Here is a 13,676-nt window from a genome sequence, read left to right as displayed (position 1 = left end):
CATAACAAGGAATAACAGCCATAAGTTGTTGGAGAATAGGTTTAGATTAGACATACGCAAGAACTACTTCACAGTTAGGGCGGCTAGGATCTGGAACCAACTTCCAAGGGAAGTGGTGCTGGCTCATACCCTGGGGGTCTTTAAGAAGAGGCTTGATGCCTACCTGGCTGGAGTCATTTGAGCCCAATTTTTCTCCTGCCTAGGCGGGGGGTCATACTTGAAGATCTACAAGGTCCCTTCTGACCTTACTTCTATGATTCTATGATTCTTCTCTCTGGCCAGTGTCTCCCAGCCTAAGCAAGCTATTCCAAGCTTTAAGCTCCAGCTGTCCGCTGACTCAATGCTGCTGGGCACGTCCCACCCTGTTTTTCAGGGCAGACCACCAGCAGTGGTAACCTCTGCACACTCCACTTCCAGTTTCCTGTGGCTGCTCTAGTCTCACAGAGCAGCTGCTCTGGAACCATGGCTTCCAGGGCACTCGTCTCTCCTTTGCCAGCTCCTTCTGGTTGTCAGTAAGTAGCTCTCATCTTTCCTCCTCTTTTCAATGCACTTTAACTAATCACATCTAAATTTTATACCAGCATTTTCAGATATCAAATTTAGGTGCAATTAACCTAATTTCACCATTTTTAATATGCATTAAGGGTGAGCACATGTAGGCGTGCATCCACTATGCCCATTAAATAAAGTTAATGCACATTAACGCACGTTATGTAGACATGTCCTTCGTGGTGCTAGCTACTGATTTCAGTGGGAATTGAGGACACTACATTCATATATATTTTAAGTTTCTGCAGGATTATACCCTAACTAAATATTGAATTTTCTTTTTTTTAAATCCTTTCCAAAAACAAATGAAAAACAGAACTAACAACCACCCATCTGTATATATCAATAGTATTTAGTGCTGGTAGAATGAGAATGAACCATAAGAACAGAGTTAGAATATGCTGTCAACAAGGGGAGTCAAAGGCAATACAGCTGATGTACTACCAATAAGAGGCCAGTGTTAGGGGAAAAATCCTGGTGTGGCTGGTTTTCATTAAAATAGTTTGGAGTGATGGACTCATGGGCCTGTTGGGAATTAGATAATTAGTATTCCAAACCTTAGGAAACTTAATGATAACACTAAAATTATGCACTATTAATTAGAATAGACCTGTCTTCTGGAACAGATTCAATCTAAAAACCTGCAAATAAATTTAAAAATTGTCAGTAGTGAGATCACTATCACATCACTTTCTGCAATAAGGGATAACATGTAAATAAACAAATATTTCTATTAAATTACTATCATTCATCACATTTTCATGAATGACTACAGATAATTAAATATGTGGTTACATGGTTCTAAATACACAAACTAGTTTCATCATAAGCTTTACAAATTCAAAAATTAAAAGTACAAGTTTTTGGAACTGCATTTCAAGAAAGATGCAGACACATTAGAAAGAGTTGGGTGGAGAGTGACAAAAATCAGATCTAGGAAATATGATTTGTAAGAAAAGGCTGGGACAACTGGGATTATTTAACAAGAAGGAGAGAAGACTAATCAAGGATTTGATAGCTGTCTTTAAGAGGATAGTAACATACTTTGTGGCCACAGAGGACAGGGCAAGTAGTATTGGTCGTAAATCACAGCAAGGAAAATTTAGATTGGATATTAAGAAGAACTTTCTCAGTATGTGTGTGGCCAAGCATTGGAACAGATTACTCAAAAAGGTTGTAGGATCCTTGGAAGTTTTTTAAGTGTGGGTTAGGCAAGCACATTTATGGAATGGTTTCTGCAAGGATGATAAGCAGGGGTTGGACTAGAAGATCTTTTGAAGTTCCTTCCAGTCTCACCTTCAGTACTTTGGCCTTGACACTGAAGTCAATTATAGTTGTGTCCTGGAGCAGCCTATTTGGATTCACTCATCCAGAATACTGGGTGTTTTTGTAAATGCAGATTGAAAAGAGGATCATTATCTCTGCCTACATCCAGTCAGAGTACGGTGGTGCCAACATTCTGGATGCAGGCTCCTGGTGAGGCGTTCTAAAGGGCTCTTGACACTGTTCAGTTATAGCAGAGGCAAAATCTTCTGTGTGGCATCTCCAGCAAAAATGAGGTCAGCCAAAGTGCGAAGTATTGAGTAGGGAGGCCTGTACCACTGGTCTGCTGCTGGGATCACTGATGGGGATCATTGCTGTTTTGTCTTGTCCATCAGTGGTCATTGCTCTGCTGTTCCTTGCTGCAGACAAGGATTGCTGCTCCTGGGGTCTACTGTTTCTAGTCACTGCCAGGGGTTACCACTGCTGGAGGTCTTCCATTCCTCATTGCTGCCAAGCATGACTACTACTCTGTTTCTGTGAGTCCACTGCTCCCTTTCAGGTTGACAGCACAATCCCAGCTCTTTTAGACCCTAAGCACCTCAACAGTAGGCTCATGGATTTCAGCTCTTTTAAAACTCATGGGTAGCAGGCTTTCACTTAAATCAATCATAGGAACTTGTATACACAAGCACTTTCCCTTTGACAAATAGATGGCCTACAATGCCATCCAAGAAGTAGCACCTATATGGAGTCTCTTCTGTTCCTCAAAAATCTGCCTCCATGCTGAAACTGAGGGCCTCCCTGCTGGAGTGCTCTGCACAACTCATAGTGAATGCTGACCCTACAGTGATTGTTGTGCAACTTTCCACTGGCAACATTTGTGCACCTATAAACTTCATGTTTTTGAAAGACAGGGCCTGTGAACACAATGATCTGAGCCACCTGCCCCTTAGCATTTGCATACTTTACCCACCAATAGCAAAACCAGTACAAGGAGTCCCCAAACCTTCTAATATTCATGCTAATCAAGTTATAAAGAGAAGGAATAAACATACTTACCATAACAGACATAGCACGAAGAGAAGAACAGGTATAACAAAAGCAGAGTTACATACATTTTTTATTTCTGTTTTTGTTTTAAACTCATGTCTTGGAATAAAAAATTAAAAACTCTCTGGGATGCACACACACCAGGTTTAGATTTTCTGTTGGGATGGCTGACAGCTTTTGAGTCTTGCAACTCAAAGCTTGATTAAATTTCAAATAATGTTTTCTTCCCAAAGATGAGGTTTTCTGAGATTCTCAAATCATCTTGCACTGGGCCTAGCTTTCATAATGAAATCCAGGAAACAAGAAATTTGGGTGAAAAAAAAACCTCACTTAATTTATATTTGTCTGTAGGTGATAACCCAGGGATGGGTTAGGTCAAAAGATGGTAAGACTTTGAATTATAAATATATAGGAAATACTTAGAAGATGGTCAAAGCAAATAAAAAAGGGTTTCAGAGGGTTTTTTCCAACTATGAAAATCTAAATGAGCATTGCAATGAGGGATTCGGTCTAGGAAGTCATGCAAAAAAACGGTACTGTACTTTCAAAGTGCAACACAAGAAGCCTGGTTCTATACAAGACATGCAATAACTTATGGTAGAGTTGTATAATCTAACATGTTCCTTTTAATCACCTCCTCTTGTGCCTCTAATCCATCTCTTCATGACTACTCTGACTATATTCTACTATCTAGGTAATTTTTTTTGTTCCAACTGATGACTGTCACCTAAAATGCAAATTTGAAGCCTATCTACTCTGCAAATTACTTCTTCAACTTAGTACAAGAAGATACTGATCAGATGAGACATGATAAAGAAAGAAGAGACAGAGGCCAGTTCTACACATGTGCTTTACTGTGGAGTAGACTAATTAGCTATGGAGTAAAGCATCACATTCTACATGTGATGACATTAGACCACAGTAAACTAATTAATGCCTCAGTAAGATAGTACTTAGCGCTTTCTTATGTTGGGGCAATTTACTGAGATTAAATACACATGTAGACACTGGCTGTGGGTGTAAATTGCACCCAGTCCAGCCAGCTGGGGGCCAGATTCCTGCCTGTGGCCTAGCCACGTGGCTCTGTACTTTCAGCACCTCTGCCACTCAGTGCTACTAACTGGAGCCCAGGACTGAACCTGCATTCCCCCTGGCAGCCCAGGCTGGTTCCACCCCAGCTCAAATTGCTGCTGTCCTGGGCGCATATGCAGACACTACACCCAGGAGTAGTTTACTTCAGCTCAGACTCCTCCAGAATTTATTGCTTCATATTAATTGCACATGTAGATGCACCCTGAGAGTGTCCCATGTTTGAGAATGCAGGGATGGGCCCTTCCTTGGGGGAAAGTCTCTGCTTTCCAGGGCAGAGCAGAGGTAGATGCTGATTTCCCATTCACTATCCTCTTTCCTTCATATTCTTTTAAATATATTGCTACACTTTGGGGCTTTCTAGAAGACTTCTGTTTCCTAAAATAAGAAAATAGAAGTGGGACTATATGTACATATTAGCAATGTGAAGAGTCTTAGTATGAACTCTGTTAGGTAGAGTCCAGTGCAAGAACTGACTTAGCTTTGTGGTAACTTAAAGACTGAATGAAAATTGACATGGGGTGAACTTCATTTTGTGAAAGTGTAGGTTTATTGTTCCTTTAAGATAGCGTTGATATAGGGTTTTAAAGCGGGGGGAGGTTCCGGTGGAGAGGTTGTTTGTTTGGGAGGGGTTGCTTATATATTAGAGGCCAGATCCTTAGATGATGTAAATAAGCAGGGCTCCATTAATTCTGTTTTACTTCTGATGATTCTTCTGGACTGGTATCTCCATGTTAAATGGAATCTGTTATCATTAATAAAAGACCAACTTGCTTGCTACATTTTAAATTCTGGTAGCTTATCAGCAGAAAATGTATTTTATTCATTTTTGGCTTAAAATGGTCTGTTGTGGATCTTTTTACATGTAGATGGTATCTTCTTGTCAATCAAACTTTAAGATGATTGCGAAAAAATCATCTCTAATTTTTTTCTATTCATCAGACTCTAGCAAAAAGGCACTTCAACCACTCTATCATTTTCCCTTAGATTTAAATCCTGAATATATTAGGGTTGTTTTGGCTGAATGGTTTTGAATATCCATGATATTAAAATTTAGTATAGTGACAGGATTTAAACTGATGACAAGGGGTTTCTAAATTACAAAGTAGTTTTAGTCTTTCAGATTTGTCTTAAAGCAGTGCATTTTACATAATATCATATACTAAAAACTAAAATTTACATATATGATCATGTTGCAAGCTGCTTGTATAGATGGAAGGTTTCTGGTGGGATGTTTAACTTCTCTGATGGTGCAAACAGCGTCTGGTGGCAGCAGTTAAAACTGGCAAAAGTAATTTCAAGGTACGATGTGGCTTCCTGGTTAAATATTACAGTGGGGGTGGGGGGGCGGTTGATTTGTTTTGGTTTCTTTTTTGTTTTTTACCCTAGGGAGAGGCTACATATACATGTTAAAGCAGGCTGAGAGACTTCTTCTGGGTTTTTTTCTCCTGGTAGTAACTTATCCAGACACTTTTGAACAGATATTCAAATGAGGGAAAGGGAGTGTGGTGTTTGCCCCCTTTCATGGGTAGAGATATAAGTTTTATTGAATAATAAGAACTTTGAAATGCAAAGATTTATCAATACCAATCAGATTGGTGGTCTGATGAAGTGGAAATGGCAAGTATTCAGCACATCTGAAAATCAGTTCATTAGGAACTTAATTCTTTATTAAACTTGGCTTAGAAATTTACTCTCTTTTAAAAAAATACATTATTTGCCATAGAATGTGATCAGTTCTTTCTAGAATCTCAATGTTAGAACTGCCATACAAGTGGTATGGTTCTTCTAATGTAGTACTGGTTTTTAAATTACTTTTACCACTTTTGGTGTGTCAGTGTTCCTGTTGGCACTAAAAGCCAGAGGTCCCTGGCTGAAGGGTCTTGCCCTGTGCTTAAGTTCAGACCAATTGCTATATTTGGGGTCAGAATGACATTTTACCCCATGGTCAGACTCATATGGTCTGTAGGAATTCTTGCCTTCCTCTGTAGCAGGAGTGGTAGGGGAGAGGGGTATGGTCTTCTCCCTGGGATATCTTGAATGTAGATTAACAACTTTTACAGTAGCAGGACATTGGCCTCTGTGGTGCCCCTGCTTTACCTCTGGCAAGTTAGAGTGTTATGTTCTTCTGTTGTGTCAGAGCTTAGCTCTGTGTAGTTTTGCTAAGAGGTCAGACACTGGATTTGCATGGGATGGTTTGGATAAGGGATGTTTTGACCTCAGGCAGGCAGTTGAACTAGATGATCTACAGAGGTCCCTTCCAGCACTACTTCTCTATGATTCCCTACAATACTTTTTAACATTCTGCATAAAGAGGCCTAATCTACTATCACTAGGTTTTACTAAAGGGTAAGATGAACCAGAATGCATCTTTACTCTTGAAATAACCAATTTATATTCATTTAGTCTGCAAGTAAAGTACAGGGCTTTTCTGTTGCCTTGACAAAGTTCTCATTACCATGGAAATCTCTCTAATCTACTTGAAGCTATTAAAAAAGTATTATTTGCTAGACTTGCCAGTCAGTCACTCAGTCTTGTGTCTTAGTTCTATTTTGAAAGTCATCCCATAAGGTGTATATTTTCTAATAACTGTTTAATGAACTGAAAACTCTCTAGCCTGTTATCTTTACTGTGGTAAGGAACACATTCTCCAAAGTCCTCTCCTGACAAACAGTGAATAAACATTTTTCATCTTTATTGCTGTATCTATTTTAAATTCAGAAGTGCAACTTGTGTTTTAATTGGAATGGAGGAAAAAAAAGCCATTACAGAACATGTTTGTTTAAAGGTTGCCGAAAATTGGAAATGCAATATTGAAACACCTTCATTTTAGAAAAAAGTATATTAGAAATGTAACCCTTTACTGTATAATGGGATTGAGCGTATGAGAAATATGAAGCACACAAGATTTTTCTTGGCTAGCATGACATTTTGCTTGTGCAGAGTGAGCTTGCATGTTTTTTTTCTAACCATTTTGTTGTCTTTCAGATAAAAACTGGAAACGTTAACACTTGAGGTTTATTTATTTATTTTCACTATTGTCATTGGATTACCTTGGAATCATAGCTAGGTTTTTGAAAAAGTCAGAATCATAAATTGGTATGGTGACATTTCAACAGGAAAACAACATGGGTCTCTCTTTTTCCCCCTTTCACTTTTCTTACTCTGTCTTTATCATCATTTGTTTCTCAATTCATTCTTATTGGACTGCACTCCACAGCTATATCAAACAGAAATTATTTGTACAGAAATTGTATTCAGTCTTTTTTTTTTTAACTTGATGATTCCCCTGTCAGGAGATTATTTGGAAAATTAGCTGTTCCGTCCTTCCTCCTCCCTTCCTCTCCCCCTCATTCTTGCAGTCCTGTGAGAGAAAGAGGGGTTATTAATGGGGAGGCCATTGGAGAAAAGGTAATTCAAAAGTAGGGGAAGAAATGGAGAAATGACAATCTCAAAGCCTATGCTCCAAGTATTTGGACACAGGTTTTCTTCAGACATCATTCATGCTATATATCTATTATGGACATTAACACCAAACTTTCTACAAAATGTTTAAGACAGATTTTTTAAATGATCTTTGACTTTTTTTTTTAAGTGTCGCTAGTATGAGACACTTGGGACTTGATTTTACAGAGCTGATTTTGTGGCTGTTGCTGACATCAGTTAAAATTGTATTGCTCATTATTTGTGAAAAACCGGGCAGAAGCTGACTCGGGTTGAGCACTCAAAAGCAGCAATGACTTTGCACTCCGGAAGGGAAGCCAGTTCTAAGAAGTGTGGCCATGGCTATTATGAATCCAATCCTGTGATTAGGCAAAACTCTCATTGCCACCTATGAAGTAGTACAGAACTGGAACTTCTGATTCCTTTTCTTTTAATTCGCTTCATATCCTTTTCAGTGCAATCTCATTAAATTCCCTTATGCAGCAAATTATTTTAAAATGACTTTTCTTTGCATGATTTTTACTTACATTTTTATATTCCAAGAGAAGAGTCCCCAAACAGGACTTTGGGTACTCCCCCTGTTGGACTCTGCCCTCCTGAATATTTATACATTCTCAAAGAACAGAAAGAAAGAACAGACATGAAATTTGGGGGGAGAAGGGATACTCAGTAGTATGATTAGGGTTGGGGTAAGAGGGGCACCAGCCCTAGGGACTGACTTAGAAGGACAACCTGAATGATGCTTTCCCTAAGTCTTTGCCATGGCTGAAATGGCCCCATGGCACCCAGCTGTAGGAGCTGGACACAGCAGCAACAGCAGTGCGAGTCTTTAATTTTCTGGGCAGTTCCAACTGACTGCCCTCCTCTCCTCTCTCCCCACTCCTCTCCAGTGCTCAGGACCCCCTCTTCCAACTCATAGGGGAGTTTTGCCCAGAGGACAAAACTGGTTAGTTATGCCTCAAGGGATAACAGACACAAATAGAGACATCAAGATGGTAAAAAGTATACATTCCTTTTCTTCACATATATTTTGTTTATAGTACATATCCTGCACAGCATTTGGAGAAACCGAAGCAGCAGAGATGGAGGGATGGTTGGCATAAAAGTTGGGGAGAAATGACATCAGGTGGTTGGTCCCTTGGGTCTGGTTGGAGGATGCAGTTACTAACAGGACTGCTTTGCTCTTTGCGCTCCCAGATGTATAAAAGACCTGAGTAGCTGGAGATATTTATGACCTACTTTTTGGGAGCTGCTGCTCTTACAGTTTTCCATGGAAAGAACAGAGAAGAGGCTATTGGCTCAGCGCCAGCCTTACGTGTGTGTGTGTCAGGCTGTGACCTTGAACCCCAGGCCCTGGCCTACCTAGCACAGCTTCTCATCCTGCTCTGTCACCTCCTCAACAGAACAGGGGGCAGACACAGGTGACCAGAACCTTCCAGCTGGGCCCAGCCATGCACCCACTCCCTGCCAACACAACGGCCAGCCTAGCTCAGCTGACCCTTCACCCTTCCAATATAAACCTCTGACCCAGAAGAGGAAGTCTGAGCAACAAGGTTCAAATTTGTACCCAGGCTGCTGCACTTTTGGCTTCTGCGGCTACTGGCTTCCTGGCAGATACTCTAGATACCCCATCTGGTTTGTCCATGGACCCCAAATTTGGCCCAGTCCCCTTGGACAACTGACCCAATCCTGGTTTGATTTGACCTGGCTTGGCTTCTGACCTTGTGCTCTGCCTGACCTTCTGGATCTTGAAGTTGGTCCCCTAGATGGATTGCCCGGCTTCTTTATGCTGACTTGGCACACTCCCCTTGGACCTCTCCTGCTTTTCCTGACTCCGAGGTGACCCCCAGACCTGGCTGCTTATGCCCCATCATGACTGTGTGAGTGGGGAAGAACAGAGGCAGTTTATAGGGATCTGCTGACAGATTGCCTAGCCTACTGGATTCTGCAAGTAGGTTTTGCTCCCTGAAGAGCTACTCTGCTAGTCGTCCCAAATAAACCACAGTCTTCAAGCCACAAACTAATAAACAAACACAACAAAATCCTTCTGCCCTGCCCTAGGCACTAGGATGGCAGCGCTTTGACTCTTGCCCCAGCACAGCAGTCGAGCCGTTTGTAGCAAGCTATTCTGCTCACAGCTTGCTTTTTCATCTCTTGCTTGCACTTTTGAGAGCTTTTCAAAGCTCCTAGTAGGACCTATCCAATTGCCCCGCATCTGGGTTCTTTCAACAGAGCTGATTGTATCCCCCTAAAAAGACAGACTGCCCTATTACAGCAACTCTGTCTCCTGATGACTTTCAAAGCCTATCTGCTTTTTACTCCTTTTCATTGAGTTCATCTTTATTTGTCTTTTTTCCTAATAGAAACCTTGTTTTCTTTCTTTGCTTATTTTCTGTTTTGTTCCATTTATTGTCCTTGTTCATTTCCCCAACATTTTTCTGGATCATTTTACCACAAAGAACACTTTAAAAAATGTATTGGACACACTCACCAAATACTTTACTTAGCCTTCTTCCAGGCAGGGAGATCAAATGTATTATTGCTTTTGCTTTTTGGATACAAGGGGATTATCTTCTCTATCTCTACTACCTCTGTGCTTCTTCATGCTTGTGCTGTTCCGCAGGGAGAAGATAAAAATCTGAGCTCCACTGAAGTCAATGAGAGTTTTGCCAATAGAGTCAGTATTTCACCTGCACATACAGTGCTGGAGGACCAAGATAAGGAAGTGACCCTTGTGGGCTTATTGCAAGTGATGCTTTTTTCGTAATGGTGATGAACTCATCTCATGGGTTTCAAAAAGTAGATCTTTTCTTCTTCCAAAAAAGCTAGGACTCAAAGTCTGTACTTTCCTATTCGCAATAGAGGACCCCTCTAGCTATATTTTCTCCCAAACCAACTCTTAGCGGTCTATATAATGCTTAAAATGAAAGCTGCAGTGAGATGCTTGCCTGAGACTTGAATTTTGCTGATTAAATTCCCCCAAGTATGTAAACTACAGCTTGGAAATGTTCTGTTGGTCTTGTGCTAGACGTATGCCTGACTGATTTCCTTTTGCATGCTGAATTTCTTTGACTGCTTTGTCTGCATCTGACAGATTAACCCGCTACTAACCTCTCCACTTAGCTCCCTAATACCATGTTGCATCTGACAGCAACAACAGCCAGGGGAAGAAGAATCACAGTAATAAGCTGACTTTTGGTGTGAATAATTCCCATCACATCAAGTGAAAACAAGAATCAGAGTGGAATTCTGGGCTGAAGGGTAAGGTGGAGAAAGGGAAAATACTAACTGTTCCATGTTTTTCTAATAATAGGATGTGCAAGAAAAATATAAGAAAAAATAATAGGATTTGCTAAGAAAATTTCCCAGCCGGATGGAAAAAGATCACAAACCCCACTTCACAGAAATTGCAGGTTATTTCCTGTTGAAGTGATGTGTGACTACAATTCAGAGGGTTTTTTTGGACAGATGAGTCAGGCATTAGTTGGAGGAGGAAATGGAAAACAGCCAGTCACTGCAGTATGGTGTTTAAAACAAGCAAAAACCCACATGGATTTTCTGACCTCAAAGCAAAAAAATAGCTCAGGAGTTAATAATATACCTCAACAGACCACAAGCCAAAGCTCTCCCACTGGTTTTCTCCTCATTTTGTTACCCTGCTAATTCCATGATTTTTTGCACTCTTTTCATTATGTTTACCATTGGTTTCAATTGCATAAACTAGATTGTAACATTAACTGTAGCATTATTTTAAAGGACAGATCTTTAACAGGTGCATTACAAACATAACTTTAGTGACAGTGACAAAGAATATGTGTAGAAGTTACACTTAGATTGACCTAACTAGAGTTAAGTTGATCTAAGTGCCAATCTGTACATGTATTTGGGGAGGTTAGATCCAGTAAAAATGGCTTACCTGACCTTAGTTCACCTGTGGAGGTGCACAAAGTTAGATCAGGTCTGGTTTAGCCCAGTCTAACAAATGTTTGTATACATTCAGCTTTCCACATTGGGGCTGGGAAAGCCTAGACTCTTGCCCCAGCCCTGGGGCTTTGCCTGCCCCTCCCCCTCCCCTAATTTACTTAGATTGGGTTCCCAGCATGGGTAAACAGCACTGATAAATGAGCACACTCCATGACCAATCTATAATCACACAGCTTAAAGCAAGCCGCATGAAGCTAGAACATGTGCATGCACCCAAAAAGGGAGCTGTGATGTTTTACCCCATTCAAAGTTCTGGCCCAATGCTTGTAAGCATTGAGCAGACTTACAGCGCTCTAAAATTCAGAACTCTGTCCGTCATGCAGAGCTTCTACTGACCAAGGTCTGCAGCCCATAATTTAACTCTCATTTGGCAATATGTTTACATTTTTGTAAATTAAAGATTCGGTGACAATGAATCTCTTGAATCAATTCATTTCATAGCAAGCCTGATAGGCAGTATAGAAAGGCTTACACCACTGCTTTCCATGGAGTAAACTCTTTAGTGAGTCCACAGAATGCTTCAGATTTCAATGTTCTTACTTGAGGACCAGATGCTGCTACTGTAAGCATGATGAGTATCGTCTTTAATTTTTAATATTCCTATGGATGAAAACACTCATGTAGTAAACCTCATACTGAACAGTATCTGTAAATTCCTGACCCATAGTGATTTTTTTTCACATCTGACAAAATGTAATTAATGCATGAGAGAGAATGCAATTTATATATATATAATTCAGAATTAGAGGAATAAGTAATGAGAACTGTATATTAAATTCTGTCACTCATATGCCCATTTCTGACCAGTAAGATGGCAGGGACATTAATTTATACTCCTATGACTTTCAGCTATCTAAATTATTTGGAAGACTGCAGATATTGTTCAGAAGATTGAGTGTAGACAAGGAACAAATTCACCAGGGCAACATATTAGTTGTTCATTAGAAAGAAAGATGGGATAGTGGGATTTGTATAAGGAATCTGTCTAAAGGATTTTTCTCAGCTCCCAAAGGTTATAGTACAAAAAGCTTATGTCTGAGTTCACCTTGGGTCATGAAGGTGAATCTCATGTGTTTTATCTACTAATAGTCCCATTTTCTGCCTTGAAATTTGATGAATAACACCCTCTTATTTTTTCATTGTACCCACTTCACACTTTCAATCTTTCTGTTTAAAATGTCATATAGAAAGATTATGATTTATCTGCAAAACCCCTCAGAATACTAAACTGATATTCCAAGATGAGAGGAAGGATATATTTTAAATCAATGAGCATATTTATTTGTGAATTAGTGCAGATTTACTTTTTAATCCCTGGTACAGTATTACAAATCACAAGATTTGGTAACAATATTTTTGCATTGGAACTACAAACTGTAACAATATGCATGAGTTCTATACTGTTGTATATCAACTTCTAATTCTACCGTATTCTCCTCAAAGTTACAAACACAATTCTACCTAAGTTTCGCAGAACAATCTTCTCATAGGCAGATCTAGGATTTTGAAAAGAGGGGTCCAGGTGGTATGGTATATCATCATATATAATGAAACATGTTTTTCAAAAGTTAGAGAAGCTATAAAATTTACTGATATGCTAGGGGCCATTCCTATATTATTCAGTTTAAGTTAAAAGCAAAAACATATAACTTTATTGGAAGCTGTAGTAATTTGCTAGCTTCCATATTAAGTTTAGCAACAAAATGGGTAAAAGTGCCATATTTACTCAATTGCAAGATGAGCATCCCACCCCCCCACACACATTTAACTGGTGGGAGGGGGAGAACGAGATAGCCCCTTGCCTTGGAACTGAGTACAAGGGAGTGGAGGGGTCAGGCAGCTGCTGTTCCTCCAGCTTTAGCTTCAACCCCAAGTTGGGGCTAGAGCCGCAGCCTATGCCTGCTTCCCAATGCCCCTGCACCCCCTGCCTCTTTCTTTCCCTCCCCGCCCATGCAGTCACAGGCCTTCACTTGCCTTTCTCTGTGTCTCCCCCATCCCTCTTCCCTCTGTCTCTCCCCCCACCACCTCACTCCCCACTTATCCATGTTCTGGTGCCCTCTCCACTGAGCATGGCCTCAGACCAGCCCCATGACAATGGTGCTGGTTTCATGCCACTGTTATGGGGCTAGGCTGGGGCCATACTGCATGCCCCAGGCCACAATAGGGATGACATCTGCTAGTGCTGGAGCAAGATTAAGTAGGGCAAGGCGTAGCAGGCAGGGGACAGAGGTCTGAGGTTGCAGGGGGGAAGAAGCAGCATGGAGGGAGTTGGGGAGAAGATGGGAAAAATCAGGGGA

The sequence above is a fragment of the Gavialis gangeticus genome, unplaced genomic scaffold, assembly GCF_001723915.1.
Source record: "Gavialis gangeticus isolate Ggan-Ray unplaced genomic scaffold, GavGan_comp1, whole genome shotgun sequence".
Lineage (NCBI taxonomy): Eukaryota > Metazoa > Chordata > Crocodylia > Gavialidae > Gavialis > Gavialis gangeticus.
Note: the sequence above shows the minus strand (reverse complement) of the source record.